General features: G+C 43.0%; 1 protein-coding gene across 1 annotated transcript in view; it reads left to right on the forward strand.

Annotated features, from left to right (window-relative positions):
* LOC105569386 (1-phosphatidylinositol 4,5-bisphosphate phosphodiesterase epsilon-1-like) overlaps positions 1–20254 on the forward strand; it is a 162016-nt gene that overhangs the window by 40424 nt on the left and 101338 nt on the right. Inside the window, exon 3 of the mRNA XM_012025814.1 lies at positions 8332–8373. The gene's annotated coding sequence lies outside the window, so the exon portion shown is untranslated. The remainder of the gene's footprint in view (positions 1–8331; positions 8374–20254) is intronic.

The following is a 20254-nucleotide window of genomic DNA, read 5'->3' on the forward strand; positions in this document are numbered from 1 at the left end:
CATAAAAAATAGAAAATGCGAGCACCGCGACTGATTCGACGCAGCAACGCGCGAGCAGATTCATAATGTTTACATTTACCTCGATAAATTTACGACATTTATGTGCCGTCCGTCCATCCGCACATTGTGCGCTATGTTTCCCCACATAAATCGCGTCGTTGGTAACTTAATCACGTTGGATTTATCACACAGCGCTCGCATCCGTACGACTTGTTTGTGAACGATAAATCGTACGGAATCACCTCGCATTAATTGACTATAAAAAGTTGCGCTATCATTAAGCATACATTTTTTTGTTATTAAGTATACGCTGCCTAATTCCACGGTTATTGAACATACCTGAGAATTATGGAGAAAATTACCTCGTTAACCGCGCTCGCTTCTATCCACAGACGCTTTAATTGCGTCTCTCGCGCAGTTTTTTTTTTAAGCATCTGACCGTAAATATTTTTGCGACTAATCTCCGAATAAAAATTCGGAACATTGGTTAAAGAGAGGCAGAAGAAGAATTGAAATCGTGGAAAAATTAAACAAAGATTGGAGTCCTCTCTGTTTCGTTAATTGTAAAGAAAATTATCGCCGTGTGCGTTTTAGTTCAGGGAAAGAAATCGCGCTTCCAAATTGACAAGGAAGAACAAATGGAGAGCGCGATCGAACGGAAAGCGTGTATTTGTAGCGAAATATCCTCATCGCACTAGTTCAAATTCGCACTAGTTAAAGGAAAAGAATCGCGCTTCCAAATTGACAAGAAGGAACAAATGGAGAGCGCGATCGAACGAAAAGCGTGTATTTGCAGCGAAATATCCTCGTCGCGCTATTTTGCTACGATGCCTGTGAAGTCACACTTGGGGCGGAAGCGGGACGATGTAAATTCTTCTGATATAGATATCGCGAAGAAGCTGGCGGAGCGCCGCCGCTGAAAGCGGGTAGAGACGTAGCTGTAATCTGACAATGAGTGACAACCACGACGGCAATCAACGTCGGACGTCAAGTGGAATAGGTCCCGTTGTGGCAGCCTTCTAGCGGAGTAACGCCGGCTATAGCGGGGCCAAAGATTATGCAACTTCCGTAACAGGCTGTCAAGCGCGCGATACCGGCGTGCGGGGCGGCAAATAAATGATGTCGATTTAAAAGCCGGCGCGGCGTCGCGATCAATAATTTACAGATATTCGCTCGAGATATTTTTTCGCGGGTTCCACGCACGCGGTTCTTCGTTTTCTACTTTATTAAGCAACCGGCCGGGCCGCCCCGGGGCGATTGCTCTCGCGTCGATCCTTCATTCGTGACGTTGTTCTTACCGGAAAGCCGCTGGAGCAACCGTAGTCTTCGCCCTCCTGGTTTTCCTCCTAGGCAAAATTTCTCCCTCCCCGCCTTTTCATCTCGCTACCTGTCTGGATTCTCCGACCGAGTTGCTTATAAAGTTTCAGTGACACGCTTCTTCGCGAATGTTCTCTCCGCCGAGACTGCAGATACCCCGCGACTGCTTTCCCTACCTCCCTCGGTTTCCCTCGCGCGTCTTATTCCCCCCCCGCCTCCCTTCAAAGGGAGCGGAGTTGGAACCTTTCGCGCGCAGCGGCGTCGAAAATATCATTACTCGAGTCAGGGAACTCGGATGTAAAGTGGGCTGATAAGTGGACTTGTTCCGCGACTTGTTAACGCACGTGTCTACGTTAAAGGGCTCGTAATGAGATTTTTAATCAACGGGATATCTAGCTTACCATTAATGGGATCCAAAGAAGTTGCACGCACGGTATGAGAAAAATTCCGAGTGTTAGAAATTAGTCCCCATTTTTTAAATTAATTACCCTCGAAACTTTCATCATCCTTAATACATTTTCATATAATTGTGCATAAAAGTGTTAATTTAGAAAATGGGGGCTAACTTTTAATAGGTTTGCGACTCGCCCGGCGCTTTCTCCCCAAGTAGAACATATTGTTCTATCTCGGTTTCAGTCACGATATGTGACATTCGTGAGATAACGTTAGACTGTTTATTGTAAATGTCCATGAAACATTAGATACATTTAAAGAAAACATGTATGAAACGTATCTTGTGCTACCTGGATCGATACACGCCGATCGCGATATCGTATCCATCTTATCGCTACCTCGCACCTCGCCTGCGTACCCCGTAGAACCGCTGGAGCATGGTGTAAAGATACAAGGTGAAGCGATCTGGTGAATGCGCAGTGTCCACCAATCAGAAATTTACCCCAACCTTCAAACTGCAAATCATTGCGGTCGAATGCAGGAAGAGCCATCGACATACACTACTGGACGGAGCATGCGGTAAGATTTCTTTGATCTTTCGTGTTCCGGGACCTAGAGAGAGAAAAATAAATGTGTGGGCACGGATCTCTCACTCTACTATGTTTACATACTACTACACGGAAAAAACTGGTTTAGTTGATTCAGCAAATCTATAGTTTGCTGAACAAAATTAAACGTTTTAAAGAAGTAAATTTGCTAATGCAGCAAAGAAGTCGTGTGTAAGAGCAATCGTTACTTTGTTCATAAAACAAATCGATTTTTGCTGAAATTATCTTAGTTACTGCAACAAATCATTTTCGCTAAGTGCGAGACGTAGCTAGCGCCAGCCTCTGAGTAGTTCGCCGACCGCCGCTAGGCCGCGCATGGTGTCGGCCAAAAACTCGGAATCAAAATTCAGTCTCGTAGGGTATAAAGGAAGGCGTGGAAGCCAGGGCAAGTATCGCATAATGCGATCGGCACAATAATAATTGCAGAGTAAATGTTTTAATGAGCATTACTTTACCTAATTTTAATTGTTGGCGTAACTAATAATTTTGCTATAATAGGATTTATTAATGCACCTAATTTTCTTTTATGTAACAGCAAAAAAATTAGTTACATGTACCAAGCTATTTTTTCCATTGGTTGTAGTAAAGAATCATCTTTGCTCTACTAACAAATCTACCGTGCTGTAACATCAAATTTTATTAGGTATAATTACTAATCCTATGCAGCTTTGCGATTTGATTACTGCAACATAGCAAACTGGCTGTCCGTATATTACGGCGGTAAATTTGCTAGACTAGCAGGGTTTTTGATTGTCATAGCAAATCTTTTTTTTCCGTGTATGGTTGCATTTTTTTAAAAAAAGAGGAACACCACCGTACTAGGAGCCGCTACTGCCCACACATCGTCTTGTGTTTTCTTTCGACGTCTGTGAACAAGGTTTTGGTTTGATGCTCCGTCCAGTGCTACAGGGTAAGTCGTAAAGGCGTTCCTAATCCTTTACCATAAGAGGTGAATTACCGACCACAACTGTAGCCAACTCGGGGAAAAGTGGACAAAATCTCGTTCTACATGTCTCAATTATTTCTCGAGAAATGTAGTTAGATATTACATGATTGAGACATGTAGAACGAGATTTTATTAATTTTTTTCCGAGTTGGCTACACAGTTCCGGTCAGTAATTCATCTCTTATGGTAAAGGGTTGGGACAGCCTTTACGACTCACCCTGTATATGTCGATGGGAAGAACCAATGAACAATTTGTCCCAAAAATCGGTTACATGCGCAATGTTTCACCTTGTGTCTTTACACCATGCGCTGGAGTAGCGTTCTCCTGGATATACGGATTACGCGCGCACGGAGAGTGAAAATCTTATGGACGTGACGAACGTGCCGACGGGACAACGGAATAAGCGCCGTGGACCGGAGCAAGGCGGGGCGCCGTGTTCTCGCGGTTTTTGCACACCGTGCTCTTCCGTGTGCAGGACGACCGGGCGCGCACGTACGTGGACGTGGAAACCGCGTACATAAAAACTGTCGACTCATCTGGACTCGAGCGCGACGTAAATAGGAGGAAAAAGAAGAAATGGGGAAAAAATACGCGTGGACAAAACGGCATTGTTCCGCGCCGTTGTTCTGATTAGATGCTCAACGTAATGAACGTAAAGGACGTAGGTACATATTAATTTGTATCTCCGTACACGGGTTTTTTCAAGCAGCCTGCACTTAATTTATTGCTGAATATTAGTTTGCCGGACAATGTAGTGAAAATATTAAAAGTGAGCGGCTTTGTCTCTCTAAAGGCCTGTGTCCACTTGGTCCAAGTTCCACTTTCGAGAAATGTGTGGCCAATCAACCTGCAGCTATTCCATACAAGCTGCAAGTTGATTGGCTACACATTTCTCTGACCAAGTTGAAAGAAACAGAGCTACTCACTTTTAGCATTTTCACTATAATATACGATGTAAAATTGGCTCCCTGGTTTACGTTCCAGAACATTTTCTTTGAGGAAAATTTTACTTGAAAGATAGATCGGAAATGCACGAAATGCTTTCGGAATGGCCGTCGAGTAAGAACATTCCTCGGAGAAGAAGATTTTGGAACTCTGGCTCTAAACGCACGTTCGTAAACGCATTAAAATACAGGAATAAGTGTCGCAACCCCATTCTATCCGTCGCTGTACCGCGATGTTAATTTCGCCCACGTTCATTTTTATTTCTTTCTCCGTGCAAAGCCCCGAATTCTGCCCGACCTCCGATGATCGATGGCAAGCCCGGCACCGCCTGCTCATTAACCCTCCCGCGCACGTATTATATTCGACAAGAAACAAGTACAAAATCGTCAGCTTTCGCGCGTCAGCCTGGAATAGCCAGGGCGCCGCACGTTATTTAACGTTGAAAGCGCCGACGTGATCTCGACCGATAGAAAAAAGATCGGTTACTTTGTCACCCTCCCGTTTGGAGAGGACGCGCGTAACGGGCGGCAATCTGCGGTACCGCGCTTTGTTCTTTGCTCCTTTGGCTCCGAGACCCGAGCTATTCCTCTGCTTCACGTCGCTCCGGCTCGCGCCGTCCCGCGCGCAGTATCCACGGACTTGTCCCCGATCTCTATGCGCGATTCGCGTCTCGGCGAGCGATGCGCGGGAGCGCAAGATATCCGGTTTAGCACGTGGCCTCGGCTCGGCGCGGAGGTCAGCGGAATTACTTTTGCCTCGTGGATGCTAAATTGGAAACGGTTCGCAATTGAAGCGGCTCGTAATTAAAACTCGCCGGCGGAAGTGGTTAACCTTTTGCAAAGAAACTTGAGATGCGCGGCACGCGAAACGATCCGGAACACTCGACACAGAGCTTCCGCAATGGGCGCACGGGTAAGTGACTTCAAAGGCTATCGTCTGCATATTTTAACATAGCAAATGGATCAGTATTGTGCTCCGCGCTCCGGAGGACCGAATGGCCGTGCGCGAAAACACCGGGCGAGGCTCGCGTGTAATTTTCCAGAAATTTCGTCGGGGAATTTGGAAACGTCCGCGCGCTTGATAACGATATTAATAGTTATCTCTTTACTTGATTGCCGCGCGTCCCCATCGTAACGTTGCAATGCTCGCGAAATAACGTTTTAAATTTCGAGAATTTGATTAGCCCCTTTATTTTTCGCCCCTCGAGCGATTTAATTCGAAATAATAATAATAAAAAAAAGCCACCCCGTGCTGTTGCATTTATATGCGTCTGAAACAAAAACAACGCGATTAAATTTGCGATTGAAGAACAAAACGCGCCCGATGCATTTATACTTAATTTTTGTGTACACATTGCGGCCTGCGCTTATTGTATGTTTTTTTCTAGACAAAAAGGCAAAATTACCGTTTACGGTGGCGACCTTACTTACGCCCGATATTAAGATATCAGAAACGAAATTGAACCTTGAAATAACGTTTATTTTTAAGATGTTGAAATCAAGCTAGTGTCCCGCGAAGCATCTTCCTTTGAGTCTTCTTTTTCTTCGAAGTCTCTTGGTCTCGAAACAGTCTATTTTCAACGGCATCAACACTTCATAAGATAGCAATATAATGGCGTTGTAGACAAATTTCATATTTTGCGATATCATCGGGGATTCCTACTCTACAAGCGATCAGGCTTTACGCCTTCGCACCAACGTACGATTCTCTTCGCACAGCTGCCCATTTTCCGGTTCGTTCCGAAATTGGATGCCGAACAAGGAGCCAACAGGGACCAGTTCGCTCTGCTTCGATCCGATATGATCGCGAGAAAGTTTTGTATGAAACAGGAGGAGGATGAGGTGGAAGAGACGTGGGTTCTGCGTTTCTTGCACACGGATGCCAAGCGATCTTGTTTTTTAGATGACGTTACAATTTTACTATTTAGAATACGCGTTCACGTTGATCAAGAGCAGACATTATTTACACCCGAGAATATACAGGGTGTCTGACGCAAGAGTACCCCTACGAAACACGGTGGTAGATTGGGTCAGACTAAGAAGAAAAGTCATGTACCATTTTGCAAAATTCGCAATAGTTATCGAATAATGCAGTGCTCGGAGTTGGCTGCACATCTCGGGCAGATTTCGTAGGCGACGCCTACTGTCCCCCCACTACGGTCAACATCGTTCGAAGCTCGACGGCCGAGCCGATCGCGCGTGAGGCCCAGCGTAATGACCGTAGTGGGGGGGACAGTGGGCGTCGTCTACGAAATCTGCCCGAAATGTGCAAGTGGCGACGACATAATGCCATCTTCATTGAGGCTCAAAACTCTTCAACCCACCCTCGTATATTACATAAAGTACATGTACCCCTTTTCTAAGCAACCAAATGAAAGTATCGGCAGCCAATGCAACAATAGTAGACAGCAATGATAATAATAAGAGAATCAGCCCTGACTTCGCTAGTCGGCTGGCCAGACGGCGGAGTCGTGAGCGCAATGGGAAACCGAGAGGACTTAAAATCTCGCCTGGAAAAGCCCTGTCTGGCATTTAACATCGCCGTAGGTCACGGGGCCGAGTACACCTTGGTAGCAGTTTGCGCACGTTTCGCGTCTAAGAGACGTATAAGTATCGGCTTTGTGGGGGACGGATGCCACGGCGGAATTCCGCTGCGGAACGCCGGTCGACGTTCAGCAACACCGGGATGACGCCCCGCGTGCGTGTCCTGCTGCTAAGTAGTCGCGCAGAGACCGAGTCGCGCCCGAGGGGAGCTTCGCCGATTTACAGGGCTGTTGGCCTTTCCGCGGATTGCTATGGTTGCCGAGACGACGTTATACACGTTGGGTTCCCGCGGTAGTAAAAGCGGCGACTGTAAAGGCGGTTGTAAGACCATACACGACCTCGGATCTCGAGAGACGCGCGGTTAAAGTCGAGATATCAGTCAGCGAATTCTTATTCTTCCGGGTGTCCTCGCGGAGGGACAGAAGCGAGATCGTTTTGCTGAACGACATCGTTTAACGACAAACCGTTGGTTATTTCATTAGCAGGCACCTTCGTTTCATTTTATTTCCATGCGCCTTAATACGTGACTACTTCATTACGAGCTAGTTTCGTGACACTGCGATTAACGTCTATAAAAATCGCGGAGAAAAGAAAGTGTTTTATTGTTTAAAATAAAATCCCACTTTCTCATATTCTTTCCTTGTGTTTTGTTACAAAAGTTCTTATTAATCTTTTCTTTTTTTTTAAGAAAATTATTTTTTCAGTCCCGATAGAATCGTGAATCATAACAATTTGACTTCAATTCAACTTTAATTTGGGGACGCGAGATGCGACTGTTCATCGTGAATCGGTACTGAAGTTCGGTACATTCCGAATTATTGAGTTTAAGTATTTAAATTAATTAATAAAAATTAAATTATTACGCGAATTCCGTTAATTTATTAATATAATTTGTGATAAAAATACATGATATATTTAACTAATTACGATAATGAAAGTAATAACTTGCGCGCAATATGTTACACGATACAGAAGACGTAAATAGAATATGAAACGACTGAGCGCGTAATTATTTCTCAAGTTAATTAAACAAACCCTCACGGAGAGTGACTGCTACAGGAGGATTTCTTTTGAGCTACGAAAAGAAATTTGAAAACATAGAGGCAAGTCCCCTATTGTGAGATAGGCTTCTAATATGGGATAGCAGCATTTCCTTGCAAAATTAATCCCGTGCAATGTTATTTAAAATTTTAGAATCGAGCGAATAAAATGAAAATCAACGTGCAATTGATCTCTTCAATATTGACAGAACATTCCGTAGCGTGCGAATATGGCCTGTGTGAAATATCTCGTTTGGAAAATTGTGAAAAGTCGGCAATAGCTGTAAATCAACGGTGTAACGCGAATATCTCTATTTTTATACTCATGTCGACTAATTGCTGATACATCAGAGAGAAGGAAGGAGAGAGTGCTTTCTCACACAATTGTGCTAAACGTTTCAAAATTTATCGTAATTATCGGGCTATTGTTGGACTTTGTATCGTCATAATTGTGATCGTCTCAAAGAAAGCTTTAGAAATTTTTACGTCAAACCGTTGGATATTTAATTAACAGGTACCCTTTTTATTTATTTTCCAGGTGTCTTACTGACGGCTGATTATGAGGCTACTACATTACGAGGTATTTTTATAACACTGTCAAAATGACGAAAGACAAAGAACTCTCTAAAAGTCAATCAGTGGATTATCACTGAAAGCAGTGAGTAGTCACTGATTTACAGTTGTAAGTATACTGCGATTTTCAGGGCTATACTTAGAAATGCAAATCAGTGACTATACACCGCTTTCAGTGATAACCCGCTGATTGATTTTTAAAGAGAAAGTATTTCAACGAGGGATAAACCGCTGACCAAAGTCACGTACATACACCAATGCCTACTAATGCTCAGTGGGCATTACTTTATCTTATTTTCTTATTTATCTTGTTTTATCTTTATAATTAAGCAAGGCTTATGCCCAAACTAATGCCAAAAAATGCCTACTCTCTAAAAGTCAATCAGTGAATTATTACTGCAAACAGTGAGTAGTCGCTGCTTTACAATTATAAGTATATCCCCCACTGCCATTTTCAGTGGTATACTTACAACCGCAAATCAGTGACTATTGGCTGTTTTCAGCGATAATTCACCGATTGACTTTTAAAGTAGTAGTAATGTCCAAAAAGTACTTGGCAATGCCGCAAATCTTGTGTCTACACTACAATGCCCACAGCGGTTTACCCCTCGTATTTCGACGTCCAAAATTAAAGACTCGTCGTCGGCGTCGGCGTCGCGCCGTGAAGCATCGCGCGCACGTCGATCAGATTTTCGCAGTAGTAAAACCGTAGCGATGGTCGAACACGGGCGTATCCGTTGATACGAGGACACTACTGTCGAGGAGCGAACGTTAGTCGCGTCGCCGTCCCCGCGCGCGTCGCTGAACGTACAATACGAATTTATGGCGGACCATAAATAAGGGCCCGCGGATATGAGACACTCGATACTTGAGAATTTCGTCGATCGATGGCACACGGCGTTTGAATGGCGCCTTGTGCCCCGAAACACGTTTCCAGGAAAGAAACTACACTCGGCCGTCAAACGAAGACAACGCGTACTCGCGGACGACGCGCCCGTAGATGTTGTTAAAGTTTCAGACACGTGAGATTCTTCGTAATCTTGCGTCTAACTGACGCATAAAATTTTCGTGCCGAGCCATCGTGCCGACGCGCGTCTGCTGGAAGCAGAAGTTAATGGAAGTTAATTTGCATTTTGATTACAATTTGAATTGTAATTTGCAAAAATATTTGTAAGCCGAGAATATTCTTCAGCTGAAAACACGCAAACTGTTTTTCATCCTTAATATAATTTTGCGTGTATCCAAATTTTTCGTAGAATATTACAGTATAAATATTTCATACCATGGAAATCGAGGTGTAATAAATACATTAAATAAATACATAAAATAAATATTAAATGCAAACTCGTGTTAAACTAACGGAAAGAGTAGACTTTCTAGTTTACGTTTCGATTTCCCGATCCGAATCGTTTGTCTCTCACTGGAAAAAGGTATCGGTCTCTTTTTGTAGATACATCATCCGTTGGCGCGTCAAGTCCATAAATATTTCGCCGCTCGTACGTCAATTGGTCGAAATTTATTGCGATACGTATGCAAATAATAGATTTGCAGAAAAATCGCGTTTGCCTATTGACATGCGGAGTTGCCTGCAGAGTTTTTTGTATGTTGACCCTGAGGAGCGCGGCTCCTCGAATAGACCAGCTTCCATCCAGCTCGAAATTGCTTGTTCTAGCGGCGGTGCAATAGAGAGGTGGAATAAATTGTTCTCGCGCTCGCGATAACTTCGGCGAGAATCATTATCGATTATAATAATGCGTCGGATAATAAGGATAAGGATAAAAGCGCGCGGTTAGATGGCAGATGCAACGATCCGAAAATAATTGGTAGAATGAGTTTCGGGACGAAGGACTGTGATTATCCGCTTGTGTTCCGTCCCGCCCGCCATTAATGCGCAACTAATATTGTCGCATTTCCGCGACGTATATACAATGTACATATATAATATATAAATCTGCTCTTAATAATAGTTTGATAAATGTATAGTAAGCCCCGCAATTGATGTATCTCTTAATAGTTTATCGGGATATAAATGCAGTAAACCCTGTAATTGGTGTATCCATTATTTCTGGCAGAAATTCATCAAAATGTCTCCACGCATACGCGGAACGGAATAATTAAATAGCGCGACGATCGTAATATGAGTAATCAGCGTGAGCAATGATTTATCAACTATTCGATCACTCGATTATTATGCAGGACTTGGATGTGGCGTAAACGGCACTCGTTGGGCGAGTTGTCGAGAAAATCACCGTTTTAAAGAAGCGAAGGAGGACCTTGAACATATTTACGTACGCTCATTCGTACACGGAGAGAATTTTCTCTTGAAATTTCCGAAAATCGTGCAATTGTGTGGCCACGCGGCATTTCGAAGAACTTGACGAGAGTTTTTGGAAATTTTACCATACATTTTACTAGTAAACTGTGTACTAAATATCCCTAGTAGCACAATACTGCTGTCCTAACCTAAAAAGCAGTATCTCCATTTCTCACTTTCTATGTTTCTTAGAGAAATATCCGTTGTCCTACGAGGCTAAAGAACAGTAAGAGCACTAGATTAACATAAAATAACTTATACACGTTGTGTCCACCTGTTATACGCATATTTCTCTAAGAAACATGGACAGTGAGTGAACTACAATGGCCAAAAAATGGAGATACTGCTTTCTAGGTTAGGACGGCAGAATATATCGGCGTAATATTGGGAAATAATGTAAATCCAGTATTCCCAATATTGGTACAGTATTGTAAAGCGGACGCCTTCTCTTATTTAGCCAATACGTTTATTTAGCAATATTAGCCTAATATTGCATCAATACTAGACCCAATATTCTTATTACGTTGTTAAATATTGGCCAATGCACATTCCAATATAAATCTAATATTATATAATTGTTATCGTGCAATATTTACATTTACTAGGGACAATATCGGCCAAGATATTTCTAATGTAACCAACATTAGACCCATATTTAGCCAATGTTTAGCGAATGCACTCTGCGAGGGATAATTACTAGTAAAATGTACGGTAACATTTGAAAAAGCTCTCATAAAGTTCTTCAAAATGCCAAGTTGTCACACGATTACATAATTTTCAGGGAAAATTTTCTGGAAACCCTCATAAAATTCTCCAAAATGCCAAATCGTCTCACGATTATATGGTCTTGAGGATAAATTTTAAGAGAAAATTCTCTCCGTGTATGTAAACCCGAGGAGTGAAAATTGCTCGGCGAACTGAGTCTCGCACGCCAATTTTGCGCGGACGAGCGTGCGGGCGTGTTCAAAGGAAATTAAATAAATATGCGCGAAAGGAAACTGCGCAGTTCTCTTTGGACCCCGGTTAGACGGTGTTGTCTTATATAATTCGGTTTATTATCCACGCGTACTGAAGGCGATCGTCACGTTCTCGGTGATGCATTCTCGTTTTTCTTACGTAGCAGCCTGTTAAGCGTAGGAATACATTGCGACCCATTGTAAAAACGACGGTGGCAACGTCCGGGATCGATGGGGCACCATATGCGGTATCGGTTCAATTTGCGACACGCTCGGCACCACGCGTCGGTGTGTATGAAATCAATGTCGAATTTCATATACATGGAAATGTACGGTATCGCGCCCGCCGAATTAATTTCTTCGTAACAGAAAAGCACCGATTTTCCCCCTTACGGCGCGCGCGAAAAGAAACGCCGCGGCGGAGACCGGTTGGATTTTACATCAGTTACATTCATTCGCAAATCCTTTTATCCCGCGAAATGAGAAGCATGACTTATGTACCACTATACCACCCGTTCAACGTCTCGTACATGAATAATTTGATCCTGCCATAAAACTCTTTGTCTGCTCGAAAATTCACGTGAATCACACGGAACGTAACTTACATACGGAAAAGAGACAGAGGGGGAGAGAGGGGGATGAAGAAAAAGACAGCGGACAAACTTAAATCGACGCGCTCCAGGAGAGACAGAGAGAGAAAGAAACAGGGAGAGAGAGAGAGAGAGAGAGAGAGAGAGAGAGAGAGATAGAGAGAGAAAGAAGAGTGGAAAGTTTCCTCCTGCGCTGTCTTTACTACTGAAATCAACTCTCTCGAGTTCGTCACCGAGGTGAAGGCGGGCGTTATCGAGATGAACGAACGTACAAGGACAAACAGTCTGAACGGGGGCAGCTAAATTTGACTCTGTCCGCTGAATGATGAAATGTAAAAAAGAGAGAGAGAGAGAAAGAGAGAGAGAAAGAAAAAAGAAAACACTGAATGAGGCGGGATGGGTCCGGCAATAAGGTCATTCCGCTTCGGTTCATACCGATTGCTCCTCTATTCACTCCGATATTAACTGCTGAACCCATTTCTATTTTTCTCCCCCGTCCCCGCGCCGTACCGCCGCGATTCCCTCGTATAACCTTTCATTCTTTCCTTTTCACCCCGCCCGCCCGCGCCCCCGTCGACATACTGTCTATTCAAATGCGCCGTCTACGCGGCACGTTTCCGCTAACCGTCGACGTGAGGGTGCGCGGCGCAATTTAAGGAATCAATTAAAGTCGTTCTCGCCTAGCGGCCTCGGGACAATATGTCCCGTTTTCTATTCGCCGGGGCGAGATAAATAAGCGCGTTGGTCTGATAACAAACAAGCGCGTATATATGTATGTCCCTCTTCACGGAGTGCAATTGCGCGATCTTTAATCCGAATTCATGACGCGCCGCGAAGAGATTACGAATAGCTGCGAATTAAGCGTCGTCACCTATTGACGCAAGTCATTTTACTTCGTGTCGCACGTAAATGCATTTTTGTTGTGGAAATTGGTGCGAAAGCATGGTTTATAGCGTAATAATATAGTTAATAATATTTAATATCATTTACTGTAACTTGACGATACGCACCATTTGCGAAATTAATTACGCGTATACACGCAATTCCGATTAGTTTCGATCAGATAAAATGCTTTGAATATTCATATCGCGTGTCTCTGTACATTCGCGGGGCCAGATTAGGAAGGGAGAGTGAAAAAGGAAGCGACATAAAATTCATCAGCGAAATTCAAAGCGAACGAGATACGATCCATCTTTGTTGAATTTTGTAGAGTTAAGTCGAAACGCGGCAAAAAGAACGCGACGGGAGGATTTCTGTTTGGCGACGTCGCTAGAACGAGAAAGAGATTACTCGGAACGTCTTTTAGCTCGGCCCATTTATGCCATCGAAACCTGACAAGAAGGGGATCTTAGGAATTTCGGAGGGTCGCTCCCTTGCCGCACGGTCGCAACCTTATAGAAAAACCGGATCTGCGAAGGCCGTTTTCCGATCTCTCGCCTATCCAGAGCGTGTTCTCTTGCATTTCTCTGTCTTATTTGCGATAGCCAGTGGTCAGCGTAAAATCCTGACTAAGCAGTTAGCAAACATTCAAGCTGTCTCACCTACCGCGTCAATCATTCAAGCCATCCGGAATTTGCAAGTGTGACTCTTCTCGGAAAAGACGATCGAGCAATTTTAAAATGACGTTTAATATTACTTTGCCGAGAGCAACAACTTCAAATAAAGATATTCTCGACAGCAAAGTATATTAGCCAGATGAACATATTACATTTTGTATATAAGCAATATGACAAATGATGGAACTGTAAAAGACCAATATCGTCGCCCTTTAAACATTTCAAGATTTATAGCAATACATTATCTAAAGAAATGTCATATTTCAGGTAAAAAAAAAATATTATTCATAATACGATAGCGCGAAAACAAACCGATATCAATGACCGACCGAGATTTGATCAATGGAGTGTTCATCTTCAATCTGAGAGTTTTTGTCGCGTATCATGAGTCGATATATCACGCAGCCATTCAATCGAAATAATTCGGATGGGAGATACGCAACGAAGATTGATGGTCATCTTTACGGTAAGGAATTCGAACGTCCGCGGGCGACTCGGTCCGCAAAGGTGAGCGGAAATCCGCAGAAATAAAGCGCGAGCTTTCACTCTTTGTCATCTAAAACTATTCCGTACCCGTTCGCGCTAGTTTCAGGTGACTGATAAGAAGTGAGTAAATGGCGTACAATGTAAGAGCATAAATAGCCTAGAAATCGGGCTCACAGCTCTAAACATTCGAAATTAACTTTTCTCACCAACTCATTAGTCGCAATTACTTAGTCGAAAATAACTAACAAAAGTCTCTCTTTCTCTCTCTCTCTCTTTCGAGTTTAATTGCATAACGCTTTAAACTGCTTCCTTCAGTGTCAGCGACAGTGTTGGAATATTCCAAAAATTTGTTGTACATCTATGCATCACAAAATTACGCGTCGATACCTTCCGAAATGTGTAGGTTGCTGAATTGATATTATCCCAACGCTAGCGGGTGGGTTGAAAGATCCATTAGTATAATGAAGGCGTTGAAATTGCACGCGGGATGGTGGCACGGCATTTCGCCATGGATATAATTATAAAATCGTTGATTAACGAAGATCATTAATTATCGGGATTTAATTACTTGTTTCGGAAGTTTCCTATAGCTTTTGCCTAACAAAGCGGTCTCGTGGTTTCGGCAAATCGTAACGCATTAGAATGAAATCGGCCAGCCGTGCCTCGAACTTCAGTAGCAGTGTCGTGTTCGCGATTGTTGAAAACGTTATCGCGACACTCTCCAGGAAATCGCCACCGAGTCGCGAAAGATGTACGATACAATCTTCTTGAGTCTAGATTTTTATAAAGCTACAGATTCGCTGCCGGCGTCCCAATATCGTTCATTAGCCACCGCGGTTACGCTAACGCGGCGAATAAGCTCCTCTCCGCAGACGCGTAATAAACAAACTTACGCGCAAGAGCAAGTAATTTTTACAAATTCGAGGATCAGTGCGCATAATTTTCCGTAAAGCTGGGTATCCGACATCAAGCTGCAAGTTATATATATACGTAAGGATACACATTTTTCCGATATTCTTGAGCGCGAGGTACTTACTGCGATTGGGAGGGACGAGTCCGAGCTAAAAGTCGATGAAAGTTGGATTTAGCAAGCGTTAAGTGGAGCAATTGGTGACTCGGTAAGCGAGTCCAACGCGGTAACGCCACTCCGCGCATCAGAGCTGCTACGGCCCGACCGAGTGCCCTCGAGATCTCCAGTAGTACAGCTCGGCCATCGATCGGGCTCCGAGCACTCGCGCGTATCCACTATTTTCGTGCTTTCGATGGGCGATCAATCGAGGGGCCTTCCCCTCGCTCCGGAGTCGACGGAGCCGACGCTAGGCATTTAAATATTTTATTGTAAACGTAACGGCGCCCGGTGAATCGACAACATTTCGTTCGTTCAGCGAATTTCTAAGCGACAGGTTCGATTTATCGTCGTTACCAAATTGTCCTAATTTGCGCTACGGTGGAGATATAGCGGTCATACGGCGGGACCCACGCTTTATCATACGATTAGATTACGCGTATTTACCCAATCGATATTACCGCCCGGATAACCGCCTCGGTATAATACACCGCGACACGACGATGTTTCATTTTACGAGAGAAAGTTTCGCGTTGTTTTAACGGCCTTTTCAATTTAAGACCCATCATGACAATTGAGACAATTTGCATTATGTAGGGAAGCTAATTAACGTTATTAAATAATGTTATTAAACACGGCGATCGATATTTGAGAGGAGCGTGGTAAATATGTACATTTATTAATTTAATTTGAATTTAATTTTACGTTAAATGAGATCCCGAGAATATCAAATTAGATCTGGTTAAATATAGAAAAAACCGACAACTCTCTCGTTAATATTGTTAACTTTAAGTCCTCTCTGCTCGAGAAATATTCGCAAATTCGTTAGCCTCTTGTGCTGTCATAATTAAAATTTTCTGTTTTTGTAATTAAAAAAGTTTAGTGCTGAAAATAAAATCGATTCGACGTTTGTGCAAGCGAAAGCAGATAGAGCAAGTATAAGCCACTTTTATACGCGCGGTTACGTTTTCAGAATAGCGCATGCGACTGCGAAACGTTTACGCAGAGATCTGCGATTGATCGAGCTAAATTACGGAAACCGAGTTACGCAACTACCAGCGAAGAGCATCCGTCGGTTTCGAGCCCATGTAATGATCTCACTTCGAATTTGCGGTTTACAGTTGCATTTTACCGAGTCGCCCGGTGACCGCAGTGCATCAACTGCATCTCCGGAAAATATCGGGATTTAGCTCCCATCGGGCGGGCCAAAGGCTCTACATGTGTTTTATAAATAGCTATTGTTTACGGCTCGAATAACACATAATTTTGAAGAAAAAGTGAATTTTCAGTTCCCGTAACCGGATGGGGTTAATTATTCTGTGTCCGTTTCGTAAATATTATTCACGATTTCGATAATACTTCTCTCTTCCGTCCGTTTCAATCAGCCTATTGTGTTCTCGAATATTTATTCTCTTGTACTGTACGCAGCTGACGATTTTCAAATTTTGTAATTTTACGTAATTCTATATCATTAATTTTCATTATAATTTTACTCTAATACCGCACATCCACGACACGTTTATATTTTCGGTATCGCCCTGGATTAAAAACGGAACAGAAATTTGTTACGTATAATATTTATGGCGCCTGTATCACTGTCGGATCTAAAGTGATATCTGCTGCAATTGAAAAGTTTAGAGTTCGCAAACTTGATTCAAACGTGGAAGAGTCCGTGATTGAAGGGGAACATCATAAATTCGATATTGCCTGCACATACTGATAAATATATCTCCTGTGTCTTTGTACACGCAAGTCCCCCTTCGGAGTTTTCAATTTGCTATGCTACTTCAAGTCTATGTCGTTCTGTGGCTTTCTCGCGATTCGCAAATCCTCCGTGGGATTTTCCGACTTCTATATCACTTCAGACTATCCACTTTCTCACGTTGGTCAAATAATTTGCAGAAATCCCGATGTTTTTCAAGAGAAAATACACAAGAGGGAAGATTTCTAAACCAAGCGTATTTTTACCAACCATCCTTTCCATATATTCTCTCCCATTTTTTCGTATCTTTTATATATGAAAAAAAAATTCCATTAATCGAAAGATCTACATACATGTATGTAGAGGAAAGTCCTCTATTATAAGATAGGCGTTTAATATGAGACAGCAGGTTTTCAACACCCAAATTCGATCACAAATCTTTTTCTGCAACGATTACACAATTTAACGACGAACTTTCCGCTAAACAGATTTCGCTCCAAGGGCAATAAATCATGGAATCAACTGATAATGCGTGTTAATTCAACGGAAACCCCGCTATCCCATATTAAGATCCTATCTCATAATACGGTACTTCCCTCTGCTACCTTTATCTTCAATAAAATACTTTTCAACATTTTTTTGTGCGTGTACTCTTTTAGATATTCCTCCATGGTGGATTAATAAAAATGATGAGTTTCTTCTACAGAATAGCATTTAATTAATTTTGCTCTTCCATTCGTGATAGCCGTTTAATTATAGTAATTTCCCGATCATCACAAGTGGACATTACATTTTGACCCAAATGCAATTTGCGTATCACATGATGTTTTAGCATCGTGATAGATTTCTGTGTTTTAGCTGCAAACTTTCTAACGCGGTAACATTTAACACTCTCGCGGGTGCCAACGCGATGCCCGGGGTTCCAGCGGCGCGAAGAATTATCGCGGTCATTTCTAAGCGTTTATCCACTCGAAAACAGCGAGCGAACGCGCGATCGAGTCAAATTTATGGGCGGCAATGTTGCAACACATGGATTTCAAAGGGCGATCGTTTAACGCAGACTAACCCGCGCCCGGCAGCGGTAACGTAGGGGTTTCGGTTTCGAATTGAAATGAAATGCGCAAGAGCGCGGGTTACATCCTTTCGCGTCGCTTGCAGGTGCGTTTAAATTGGCGGGTCCGCGACGATGACGATCGAGTGGAATTTCAGATAATCGCTCGCAGACAGCGTCGGGACCGGAAATTCGGCCGTACTCCGGCGGCGGGTTATAAATTTCGCCCGATCCTTCGGGGCCTCGATTGTCTTAATTACTTCATCAGCTCGATTACTTTCGCGTCCCGTCACTTCGCTACGCGTCTCGTCTCGTTACTTTTAATGATATCCCCCCTGCTTTCCGACGTCTCCGCTACTTCGAACTCGCACGGAAAGCACGCAGAGGAAATATGTGCCATCTTTAATGACTCTCGTAATAAGAAGTGCGGTTATACATATAATCGGAGCATAACGTGAGATCGCGAGAGCGAGACTCCCGCGTGACGTTGTATTCGAAAACGGTACACCGAAAAAAAGATGAACGCGTCAGATCAACTCTTATACAGGGTGTCCCAGGAGGAAAGGTCAATATTCTGAGAGGCGATAGTACCGGTCATTTTAAGCAAAAATGTTCATGTGAATGTATGTCCCATTCCCCACTGTTTCCGAGCTAGAGCTACTTGAACGTCTCGTGCATTCACTTTTCTTCTGTATACTTCTCTCTTCATCCAACATCATAAACAAAAATCCAATGGGATTAGATTAGGTCTGGAGATCATGGTGGCCAATTAATGGCGCTGCCACGACCAGTCCACCGATTAGGGAAAGTGAGCTGGGGAAAGTGGAGCTATTTGAATGTACAGTTGCAAAATTACTTTGCAAATACCGTTATTTTAGAAGATCGTATGACAGGACAAATTCAATTTGCCAGGACAACACACAATTTCTGCTAAATGCATTACCAGAACAACTAGGAGACGTTCCTACGGCTACGCGGCGCGTTATGCATTATATAATACTTTCAGCATGACGGAGCTCCTCCTCATTATACCCGATTTGTGATGCAACCCCTCAACGGCACTTTCCCTAATCGGTGGATTGGTCGTGGCAGCGCCATTAATTGGCCACGAGAATCTCTAGACCTAACCTAATCCTATTGGATTTTTGTTCATGATGTTGGAAGAGAGAAGTGTACAGAAGAAAAGTGAATACACGAGACGTTCAAGTAGTTCTATCTCGGAAACAGTGGGGAATGGGACATACGTTTACATGAACATTTTTGCTTAAAATGACCGATACTATCACCTTCCAGAGTATTGATCCTTCCTCCTGGGACACCCTGTATACTCAAATGAACGCGTTCATTGTTTTGTGTATACGCGACAACCTATATCTTCTTTGAAGCATTTAATAATCTTCCATTCCACCAAATATTACAGCCTTATTCAAGTATTCACTTCACATATAATTATTTTAACAATGAAATCATTTTAATCATTGTAATCTTTGATTTGGAAACACGTTATTTTCTACCCAATATTGTTTCCTTTCCATTCAGAAAATTGTTCTTAAATAATAAGCATATACTGTTCCTGATCGAATTATACAAAGTTGTTTCATTCGAGCAAGTTTTGCTTCCTTCGACGCGATGCAATAATCTCTTTTCACGATTTTCACGTTGAAACTAAACATATTTTCAAAGGAAGGAATTCTTTTTTTCCGTGTACACGCAAAAATCGCGCACACTCGCCGCGAATGAATTGTCCTGGCGACGCTCTCGTATTAGACCTGTACTACTGTTGTACTACTGCATTGTACACGCGACCTCAGCGTTTATTATATTTATCCGTTGCGCGATCGCAAGGACTTTCCGATATTCCAATATCCCATCGGGATAATGAATAATTTATGAATGACATCAGATAATTGCTTGCTTCTATTCATTACGATTTATTTATCCGACGTAAAATGTGTAGGAAACGGGAAGATTAAAATTATTGCTCGCTCGTCAGGGCCTTAGTGATACACACGCACGCGCACGCACGCACACACACACACACACACACACACACACACACACACACACACACACACACACACACACACACACACACACACACACACACACACACACACACACACACACACACACACACACACTCTCTCTCTCTCTCTCTCTCTCTCTC

Source organism: Vollenhovia emeryi, unplaced genomic scaffold, assembly GCF_000949405.1.
Source record: "Vollenhovia emeryi isolate VEMERY1.0 unplaced genomic scaffold, V.emery_V1.0 DF939124.1, whole genome shotgun sequence".
Classification (NCBI taxonomy): domain Eukaryota; kingdom Metazoa; phylum Arthropoda; class Insecta; order Hymenoptera; family Formicidae; genus Vollenhovia; species Vollenhovia emeryi.